A 12,003-nucleotide genomic window follows, 5' to 3' on the forward strand; every position below is an offset into this window, starting at 1 on the left:
TGTAAAAAAGTGTAATGAAAAAATTTCAAAGAAAATTTTGTTAAAAGAATCTCAAAAAATATAGAAGAAAATGAAAAAAGTGTAGGAGAGAATAAAAAAAAATTCATTCAATTCATTTATTTTTATTTAGCTGTTTGCTGTTGTTTTTATTCTTTCCTTTATTCTCTGCTACAATTTGAGAGAGCATAACATTTTATTGTTTTTGTTTTGTTAGCAACGAAAAGGAAGAAGAAAGATAGAACTGAAGAAAGATAAAGAGCGAGAGTATTGAACAAATTAAAATTTTAATTTATTATGGATAAATGAATGGTAAGTGTTTCTGTTTCTTTAATACTTTTATTATTTAGTTTATTGCGAATATTTATTCGCATTTAAAAAGAAAATTTATAAAATTACAGCATCATTTAAAAGTTTAAGAAAGAAAAGAAAAATTGTGTAAGTTATTTTTAGCAAATTTTATTTTATTGTTTCTTGAAGAAACTCTGTCTATTTACAGGGATGTTCATTTAAATAGTGAATATGTGAATGATATATTAATTATTACTTACCATATCAGTAATAAATGCAATTACATATTTGTTATAATGTAATTGTAAAGTTTTTTGAATAATCCGTTTATAAATATTAAGATAGAATAATTAAACAAAATTAGGGAATATTAAAACATTAATATAACTCTGTCCATGGCTTTGTATTTTAAATTTTTTAGCTATGGGCTTTCCTAGGGTCTTGCAAGAGTTTTCACCTTTATGTATATTCTCTTAACAATTTCATTAAACCATAAAGCACAAATTAATTAATTATTATTACTTTAGTAATCCAAATGTATTGAATTCATTCTTTATATATAATTTCTTATTGAATCACTCAAGTTTTGTTTTAATTTAATTGAAATTCATTATATGATACATATTGTGATCAATTCAAATCTATTACAAAGAGACTTAAGTCAAGTTTATTCAATTAATTTTTGTAAATGTAAATGAATTGCTGACATTCTTTTTATTTTGAATTAAGATTTTAGTGAATTCAGCTCAAATAGAGTTAATTAAATCGAAGAAGTGATGTCGTGATACTCATTTTCTTTATAAATCAAATAAAATTATAAGTGCAAGTGCCATTAAATACAAGTGTCTATAAATTATGAAATTATCGATTTTACGCTAACTGTGGAATATGCAGTAAACCGTAAACCATACGAAATATGTTTCGACAATTGGATGGCAAATTTAATAAAAATGAACATGAACTTCTTTGGTAAGTATATTGAAAAGTCTCAAACTTTTAAACTAAGCAGAGAATGGAGTATTTAAATTTGAGCAGTTCTCTTCATAAGAACTATCATTTTTGTAACTAGTTCAATGAAAGTGTTATTTAGTAAATATGTATGTATGTTATTTTATTATTGTTTTTTATAGTTATTAAACTTATTTCTTGATTTGTATTATTAAATCATCAACACACTTAACTTTTTATTTCCATTATCACCATCTCTGGTTATACTTTAATTTAAAGTTATACTAGGATCTGTTAAAATGATTTTTGTATGAAAACTTTAGGTTAAAATATAACTATACATTGTGATAATGTGGGTTAGAATGTAAAAACAAAAATAAATTTACGATTCATTCAATAAAACTTGATGAATATAAAATAATATTTGAATTTACTATACATATTTTATATCTTATTTAATTTTACTAAGCATTTACAATTACATAGATACCTAGTGATGATATAAGCAATAAATAAAGTTTTCTTTGTTTACATATTTTTAAACTTGCTATTTAAAAACCCGCCTCTGTTATGGTTACAAAACTGTGCATTCACAATAGTCTGTCATCACGTTTATGTTGTTGTCTTTCTGTGCAGATTTTTTAGTGTATACCACCACACACGTGCCCATCTATAGTGTTGTCCTTATCTAACCTACATAAATATGTGGTGAAACATAAAAATAATGTAAAAAAATAAAATACCAAAACGAAATAAGAAACAAAAGAACAAGAGAAAGAAAAACAAAAAAAAAGAATCGCCATTTCTTGTGTAGTGTTTTGTGGTGCTGTCAAAGAAATTTTTCATCTGAAAAATATTTTTCTTCAAGTTTTATCGAAATAAAATAAGAAACAAATACCTATAACGTTTGCGTTAGAAATCAACATTTCAACTAAACTGGATCCTAATTGTTTGCATATTTTCCCAAAGGTGAGATATACGTATACATTTTATAAGTTATTAAAATATCGGATCATTTCTTTGAAAAATTCTGCAAAGGGTCTATCACAGAAAAAAAAAATTTTTCATTATCTTTTTTCATTTCTTTTCCCGTTTTGTTTTTGTTTCCTTATTTTCTGTATATTTATTTGTGCTTTTATGGTAAAATATGATATAAAAAATGCCTTTAAATTTACATCACTTAAATTTTAGGCTGTTATAAATAATTAAAAAGCTTAATACATTTTGTCAAAAAACTTTTGTTTTTTCTTTTGCCAAGTGAACAATAATAACCTGCTTTCAATGTCATAAGGAATACGATTTTTCTGCAAGTTGTTGTTTTTCTTTATTATAATTTAGGTTATTTTTAATGTGTGTAATAAATTTTTAATACAAAAACAAACATTGGAAAGCTAAAATTTATTATTAAAATGGAAATATGTGTGTTGTTTTTGTTTTGATATTATTTGCCAGTCAGTGTTGTCTAATTAGGGGATTTTTCCCCATATTGGGGATTTTTTATTGAAGTTGGTGGGCATAGAATTAAATTCATAGAATAGAAGGAAAGAGAAATGTCAATAAAAAAATTATTCTCTTTTCACACATCTAAGTGATACAATAACAAAATACATGGCAGTGGATTTTCACGACTTCGGATTTTGACAACAGACTTAGATTTTTGGCTTGCAGTTACCACTCTTCTATGTAGAGTGGTGAAAATTTGAAATCCGGAAATCCTCCCATTAAAATTTGTATACCGTTACTTTTTTGGACTAGGTGGTCCACTCACGCTAAAAATCGCATATGTGCTGGAATACCTTTCCATTAGCTTTGGCTCTGCGCACAGAAGAATTAGAACATTTAACTTTACGAGCTGCTTTTCTGATAGAAGTGTTCGGTGTTTACAAAAGATTTGTTCGACTTCTTTTGCCTTACAATTTTATGTTAGGTTTTTTTTTTCTTTTTGATTCAGGTTTCCTTTCAATCTTCAAGTCTTTCTTATACTGTTTAATGGAATTTAAAGTCCATATTGGGTTTTTTTGAAAAGTTTTAATTATTTTTTCAAGTACTTTTTTCGATGTCCATTTTGACCGAAATAACTGTCAAAAATTAATGATTTAGAAAATATAATAGGTATGTGACATATTTTTAAAAGCTAACGTGATAAAAAAATAATAATTTATTGGACAAAGGATAAGTTTTGGCTGGAATAGTGTGTATAAGTTTTTTTTACCTATTTATTTTTTACTTGGGATTTTTGGGGATAACAAATATTTTATTTGTGAATAAGATTCGAAAAAGATCTGGGAATCCTTTAGCAAGTGGAAATCACAGAGATGCCAGATACATTTTTTTATAATTATTCCCATTTACAAAATTTAAATACAATAAAATCCAAAAATTGATTTAATTATACATATGTACTTATGTTGATTATTAAGCAAACTCTTGGTTAATATAAACATAGTTAGTTGTTGTTGTAACAGTTTCACTTGTTCTTTACTGGGAAAAGCATATTTCGCTAATTATGTTTGATAACATTAATTTTCAAACATTTTTAATACCTCAAATTACTCGAATCATACATAACAATGTACTGTACAAATTATGTATTTTGTTTACAAATATGTATGTACTTTAAATTCGCCTATTTATAAACATTTTGAAAATTCGCCAAATAAAAAGGGAAAACATGTTTGTTTACTACCTCAATTTAGAAATCATTGTATACATATTAAGTGGTATTTAATGCCAACACTTGCCACATCTAGACAACTAGACAGACATTCGATAATATTGCTCATTAGTTTTCCCTTTCGTTAGCATCGAAAAACATTCTTAAATTATTGTTTTGTATTGTGTAATGAAAATGTAATACATAGAAAGTTTTACATTTCAAATTACATAAAACGTAAACTTAGTTATCGAGTTATAATGACATTCTGCACGAGGTTCGGGGTTAATATTAATATTGTTAGATTCGAATGTGAAAAATAATTTTAAAAAAATTAAATCATACATTTCATAATAATTTTTTAAATTATTATTTAATAATACCTTTTAATACTATCGATTTTACTACAAACAATTTTTGATGTGCTTTTTAATTGTATTGATAATTTTTCAAGGCCGTTTTTAATTGTATTTCTCTATTCTTTATAGTATTTCTGAAATGTCCAATTGTATTTAAAAAATTTTCAAAAAAAAAATGTATCAATTTCTTTATTTTTTAATACTATTGAACTTTTCTGAAATAACATAAATGGTCTGGTTTCTAAAGAAAATTATTATGCTTTTTCAAACCTTTGTGTAATCTTTTATTTTTGGTTCTCATTTTTTGTATTTTTTTACCATATCTAAATTTACTGAGTGAACATCTATGTATTTATTATTAAAAAAGCGAAAATTTTTACAACTCCCCTACGAAATTATTCAAGTTATAAAAAATTGGAGAAAAGCTCAATATTTAGGATTTTCCTTTACATGGACTTTTTCAGAGAAGTATAGTGGTTTATAATAAAATGAAAACTCTTCGTAATATTTAATTAAATAGTGAAAGTCCAAAAAAAATCATTCTTAAGAAATTTTAATTTAATATCGTGTCAATATCGTGCTGGAATCTTCAAACTATCTGCGCATTTTTATCAGCAGATGGATACATAACATTGTTTAAATTCGTTTCTATTTGTATCTTTTATGATATTAATTGGACCCATACCTTGCTCTGCTAAACAGCTCAATACCATAATATTGCCACCGCCAAACTTGACTGTCTTATTTGTGTGATTGGCTTCCAGCCTTTTTTCCTTCGGCCGTCTTATAAATTGTTCTCCAATCTTCAAAAAAAGAGCAGTATTGCATTTCTGACTCGATGATCTTTGCCAAATTTTATACGAGCAGTAGGGGTTTTTTTAGAAACCAAGACCAGCCTCAGATGCCATGCGGCAAAGAGTTCGAGAACTAATTTCCATTTCCATCAAACTTGAGAATTTCCTAAATACTCTTGCTATTAAATAATTTTGTCTGTAGTAGTTCTAATAGATCTTGCTTCCAAATGTTGAGTTTAACAGTTTTATTACAGATAGTTTTTTGATGAATACAGCATTAAAATCTTTTATTATTTTGATTTTTAAAACTTATTGTGCGAAAAAAATTGCAAAAGATATCAAAATAAAATAAATATTGAAATTACGTTGAAACATGATGAAGTAGAACCTCTTTCTATAAATGATTTTTTTTTTATACTTTAATGATTAAAAAATAAGGTCATGTTTTTAAAAACGGAAATTACGGAATATTGTTTTTAAACTATTTCTTATTCACAACAAAAGAATCTTCTTTTAAAGAAAAATTAAACAATTACTTTTTTGGTTAATTCACACAGTTATTTTTATAAAATGTTTGTATTAAAAATTTAAATATTCGTCTACAAAAAATATCTTTATATAAAATCGACGTTATTTTGTTGAATCAACAGGACATTTTTTACTTCTATTTCCTTCATACGTGTCAAAATAGATTTTAAAATTTTTACAAATTTCACTTTAATGAAAAAAGGTATTACATCTATTGATATTATTTATAGTTACTTCTAAACCTTTTTTGGAAATTAAGGGCTGCTTTTGACTTGATGATCAAATCAGATTAGTTAATAACAAAATAAATCTAATTTAACGTTTGATGTTTTTGGCTTCTAGTTTAAATTTCTTAGTATTGCCATACACAACATCAGAAAATATAGCTGGAGTGTGTGTTTAGAAAATAAATTGGAAACATTTCCGAAAAATCAATTTAAAACAAAAAATCTAGCTACATTTTTCAAATAATAATTTTTGAAATCTCTAAAATCTTCATTATCACTGGAATAATCATCCATTTCTTATGTTTTCATAAACAAATATGTTTTCATCAGCTGTTGGTTCTTTTGTAAAGATTAAACCACCAATATTGGACGCTTAAACAAGCAAATAAAACAAAATAATCCACGATCCAGAAACAACATAGGTGGATTTAACTTTATTCAATCTTCAAGACAAAACCCATGACATGTCCATGACATAGTTTTCTGTGTTGTTGATTGTTGAAATTTAAAATGCAACCAACCGAAATTTAAAACGAAAAAAAAATATTCTTTTACTTCAGCTTGTTCTTAAATTTAATGAACACATTTTGGAATGTAATGTTTAATTAAAATGTGAAAATATATTAAACATGAAATAACGCATAATTTAATGATGACACAAGAACAATATTTATGAATTTGCAATTCCATTCCTGTTTTTAATAAATATGCGAAAACGTCTAGTAGATATTTATGAACTGTATTCAGTTTGTATATGAAAACGTAGATTGTATTGTTTGAAAACATTTCTCTATGGAGAGCCCTTTAAATATACATACATATCTAATATTTTATTGGTGTGTTTTCTTTAGTACGTTGTAAATAATTTTAATAAATTGAATATTGTTTTTTTTTTCAATTACAACGAGACCGGCCAATTAATATTGATGCGCACTTGAAAAATGCATTGATTTTTTAAAAGTGATAAAATAAATAAATATTTTCGTTTTAAATGTCGTATGTACCTACGTATTAACAAGTAACGAGTATGTACTCAACTAAACAATAATAATAAGTAAACATTTTTAAAATTCAATGTTGTTCAACATTTACAGATACAATTTTCCAATTCTAAAATTGCAGTTAAATCGCTGACGTAAATTATATTCGAAATAGCCTTAAAGTAAACTATAGAAAATTATAAATATTTTGAGAATTGTTTATGAACCCTTTATTTTATGTTTTTCTTATAATAATCTGAATAAATTAAAAAAAAAATAATTTTGTACTTCTTAAAGTGATCAACCTCACTTTAACTCACGTACCCATCTCTATTTACACTTAAAACTTATTCAAATCGTTCGACTTTAATATCAATAATAATTTCTTTTTGTAAACATTCTAAAAATGTTCGGGTTACGGGACGTGCAATATTCTGCTACGTAGCAATTTTATACAAAAGGGTGTGTTTTCTTATATGTATCAACATTTTCATTACAATAGACAGAAAGACAGACAGACAATATTTACATATGTATATTCTTACATATTTATACAAGTATAAATTGATAAGCCATACAACAGTTGTATGGGTACAAGTTTGTAAGTGTTGTACTCGTAATATGCATTCATTACATTTAATAGAAAAATAATTAATTTAGAAATTTGCGTCATAACAATTAAATGAGCAGACTGTTGGTAACTGTTGAAAGGCATAGAATGAAAATTTATTCAATGACAAAATGAAAACAAAAATAATCACGTGTTATTTTGAGATTAAAAATTGAGTAAGAAATATATGCGAGGGTCACAAATTTTATGTAGATTGATTTTTTCAATTTAATTTGAAATAGTTTTTTATTTCCTAAATGCAATTTCACTTTTTCCGCTTTGAAATTAGGACTTAATAACATTTGAATTGTTTTTTTTTTAAATTATATCACTACTATTATGGAAATAGGTTTACTATTTAATATTCTACAGTAAATTCAAATCTGTAACCGCTCTGCAGATTTGATTTTTTCTTTTTGTTTCTCCTTTAGCTATTTCTAAGACACTACCTTTTGTCTTCTTTCTTTTCTTCATGTCTCCCTTTTTAACTTTACTTAACTTTTTCTTTTTATCTGACTCTTGAAGAGAATCACAATTTACTTTAAGGTCTCCGAGTGGAAGTGCACATAGTGCAAACTAAACTATATCAGTACTATTTTATATCTATAATTCAGTTGCTAAAAATATTATTGAAATAAAAAAGAAATGTAATTTGTCAAAAACCTTGAATATGCACCCTCGTATAAATTTCAAATAAAATATTAAAAAGTTTATTTAATATTCATCGTGATTTGTAAAATGTTATGAATATGAATAACAAAGTATGCATAAACAAATATTGCAATTAATTCTGAGAGTCGCTTCTTTTCATCTTTTGTGTGTTAAATTTTAAATCAATTTTTCTATTTATATATAAATTACAATGACAGTAGCAAAAACTGAATATTAGAAATGTAAAAAATTTTAAAAAAGAAGCAAACATAACAACAATTTTGCCAGATGTTGTATAATAAGGTACTGTAAAAACTTATCATTTGGAAGGAAGGAACTATTCCAAGACAAGAAAATTTAATAGCAAGAGAGTTTGAAAAATTCCCAAAAATAATAAAATTTAATTATCTAAAATTGGAAATTAGTTCTCGGGCTGTTAGCTGCAGGGCAAATGAGACTATTTTTGTCTGGTCTTATTTCTAAAAAAAACTATACTGCTGGTATATCATTTCCCAAAAAACATTTAAAGTGGCCGAGACAGAAATTAAGGGTTACTCCCTAATTTGGATTCGAATTAGACACAATTTCGAACGTTTTTGGATTAAGTTTCGCAGTAACCACTCTTTTCGTAATGCGGACGAAGTGAAATTTACTGAAACCCAAGTACACAAACAAGACAGTCATGTTTATCGGTCAAAATATTATGATCTCGAGTTAATCAGTGCAAAATCCAATTTATATTACAAAACTATGACTGGAATCGGATAAAGATTCTTTTTGTATAATGTTATGTATTCATACGCTGTGGATATAAACTCCTTGTTTGGAGATTCCAGCATGTCAAACACCACAAACACGCACCTAGGTTTGTAACCAAGTTGATACAATCAAATTATGTAACTGATTTAAAGTGGCACACCCAATAGAAAACCTATGGGATCGCAAAATATGGACTTAAAATTATACCACGAAGGACGTTTGAACAGATGTGGTTGTTATAAGGGAATGGCAAATATTCCAAAGGAAATAATTGATTATTTTATTGGTTCAATCCAACAAAATACTGAATCACTAAGAGAGCCAGAAACCAAAAATTCTATTGTTTTCTATTTTCAACATGTAGATAATTAATTCTGCTCTTATTTTGTTTGGTTTATATATTTACTTATACATATATATTAATGAAATATTAAAAAAAATTCTTCAGAATTTTTGGCTTTGTTTTATTAAATGAATATTTCGAAAAGTTTCCATAGTGTTGTCAACCACTAAATGCTTGGTAAGCTCGAAGATATCAAAGAAATTCTCATTTTGAACAAATAATAACATCCAACCGACAAATCTAGCTTTATAGGTAAACACCACTTACCTTCAATTTTAAATTGAAAGAGTTCATCCGAATATTCGGTTTCTGTTTCCGATTAGGCAAAACATGGGAGATTAGCCAGTAAAAATGTTGATGAAAAATCCCTTTAAATAGAATGAGCATATAATAATTGGAAATTGTTAGATTTTTGAAAAAGTTTCGTTTTATTAGGATTTGTTAAAATTTTGATATTTTTGCGAATATTAAGTTTCTGAATATTATGCCTGAAATAACGTTTTTGGTTGAACTCTAGAATTATATCACCATATTGTTCCTTTCTTTGCACTCAATTGTTTTATTACACACTACAAAAGATGGGCAAAAGATGCAAACTTAATTCCCATAAACAAAATTACACCGAGCAATTCATTCCTTAACAAATCATTATTTACATTATTTTACCCATGATTACTAACTCTTGTTTATTATTATAAAAATGCCATTCCTTTCAATTTTTAGTTTGATAACAAACTGAATATTCATGGATTTCCTTAAAAAAATTCTGGGTGTTATAAAAACACACCACGAGCACGACGACAACACCAGAAATCATTACCACCAAGAATGTTAACAAAATACGAATAACAACAAAAACAAGAGCAAAGTTCTCAATCTAGACTTCTTATCTCTTTTGATTGAGAGATAAAAAATTAAAAAAAGAGACATTGAAAAAAATATAAACAACAAGTTTATCTTTTTTTTTTTGGTATTTTGTTTTTTTTTAATTTCCAGCTGATTTGTCATAATGTTACGAGTTGGTTAAACTGCTGTCGTCGGTTTTTCTAGTAAAAAGGTTCGGTTTTTTATATGTAAGTTTGTATGTATGCAACAATACGTGTGATAATAAAAACATATGATTTGTTGTTGTTGGTTTTGTTTATATTATTGCGATTTGTTTTTATTTTCTTTATATTGTATTGTATTTGCACAAAAACTACAAAAACAAATAACTATATCTATAAAAAAAACTATTGTTGTACATACATTTATCAATACATATGTATGTATAGACCATTTGTTGTTTATATTTGTATGATTGTTGCTATTGTTAGTGTAGCCAGATTATAAGTTTTCATTTAGAATCCGTTTAGGAAAATTAAAAAATCAAAAGTGAAGTAAAAATGTTTATGGGGCATTTCATGTCAAGTGAACCAACTTTTGAAATCGATGTCTTCCGATCGGGATGAAATTTGCACCAAGGTTAGCTCTATTAGATAGTAACTCAGACACAATTTTTCAACAACATCGGTTGAGAACTCTCTGAGTTATAGGGGGTAAAATTTTGACAATTTGGTCAAACAGGGGTTTTTTCTTATCCATGTAACTTATTACCTATTGTTCTTAGCAAAATGTGTCCCAAATAGTATAGATAGCTATTTCTTCGATCTTTCGAAAAAAAATATTTAAAAAAAAAATAAAAAATTTTTAATATTTTTTTTCCGAAATCAAAAACTTTTTTGACTTTTTTTTAAAATTTTTTCTCTTTTTTTTTTTTTTTTTTTTTTTTTTTTTTCTTAAAATAAAGTTTAGATATTTTCCATGAACACCTACTTGGTCGCTTAGTGGGATGCGAGTGGGATATCTATCAAAATAAATATTTTGTAACTCAAAACATAAAATTTTTGACTTTTTTTGCAAAATCAAAAACTTTGTTGACTTTTTTTTTCAAAATGGACCCTTTTTTAATCTTTTTTTTTTAGGTCAAACAAAAGCTTAGATATTATCCTTGAAGACCCTTTTGGTCGCTTAGTGGGATGCGAGTGGGATATCTATCAAAATAAATATTTTTTAACTCAAGACTTACAATTTTTGACTTTTTTTTTTGCAAATACGATTTTTTTTCCAAATGGGCCCTTTTTTTAAAATTTTTTTTGTAGTCAAAAGAAAGCTTAGGTCCATTCCTTTAAGATATTTTTAGTCCCTTAGTGGGATGCGAGTGGGATATCTATCAAAATAAATATTTTGTAACGCAAGACATACAATTTTTTAATTTTTTTTTGCAAAATCAAAATTTTTTTCCAATATGGGCCCTTTTTTAATTTTTTTTTTTGCTCAAAAGAAAGCCTAGGTCCATTCCTTTAAGATATTTTTAGTCCCTTAGTGGGATGCGAGTGGGATATCTATCAAAATAAATATTTTGTAACAATTTTTTAATTTTTTTTTGCAAAATCGAAATTTTTTTCCAATATGGGACTTTTTTTAAAAATTTTTTTTTGCTCAAAAGAAAGCTTAGGTCTTTTCCTTTAAGACCTATTTTGTCACTTAGGAAGATGTGAGTAGGATATCTATTAAAATAAAAATGTTGTAACTCAAGACATTCAATTATTGACTTTTTTTTTGCAAATTCGAATTTTTTTTCAAAATGGGCCCTTTTTTAAAAAATTTTTTTTAGTCAAAAGAAAGCTTAGGTCCATTCCTTTAAGATATTTTAGGTCCCTTAGTGGGATACGAGTGGGATATCTATCAAAATAAATATTTTGTAACTCAAGATATACAATTTTTGATTTTTTGGCAAAATCAAAAACTTTTTTGACTTTTTTTTAAAATGGGCCCTTTTTGTAATTTTTTTTTTTGCTATAAAGAAAGCTTAGTCCTATTC

The 12,003-nt window shown here is 26.1% G+C and overlaps 2 protein-coding genes across 3 annotated transcripts in view; both read left to right on the forward strand.

Moving 5' to 3' along the window:
* The window catches only part of LOC135959048 (mucin-17), a 66,198-nt gene that overhangs the window by 970 nt on the left and 53,225 nt on the right, over positions 1-12,003 (forward strand). Inside the window, exon 2 of one of the 2 annotated variants that reach the window (XM_065510048.1) lies at positions 131-309. The gene's annotated coding sequence lies outside the window, so the exon portion shown is untranslated. Of the gene's footprint in view, positions 1-10; positions 310-12,003 lie in introns of those variants that run through there. The other variant, XM_065510047.1, reaches the window with a different exon arrangement.
* Positions 2,010-12,003, forward strand: part of Pfrx (6-phosphofructo-2-kinase) — a 35,973-nt gene continuing 25,979 nt past the window's right edge. Inside the window, exon 1 of the mRNA XM_065510052.1 lies at positions 2,010-2,205. The gene's annotated coding sequence lies outside the window, so the exon portion shown is untranslated. The remainder of the gene's footprint in view (positions 2,206-12,003) is intronic.

The sequence above is a fragment of the Calliphora vicina genome, chromosome 4, assembly GCF_958450345.1.
Source record: "Calliphora vicina chromosome 4, idCalVici1.1, whole genome shotgun sequence".
Taxonomy (NCBI): Eukaryota; Metazoa; Arthropoda; class Insecta; order Diptera; family Calliphoridae; genus Calliphora; species Calliphora vicina.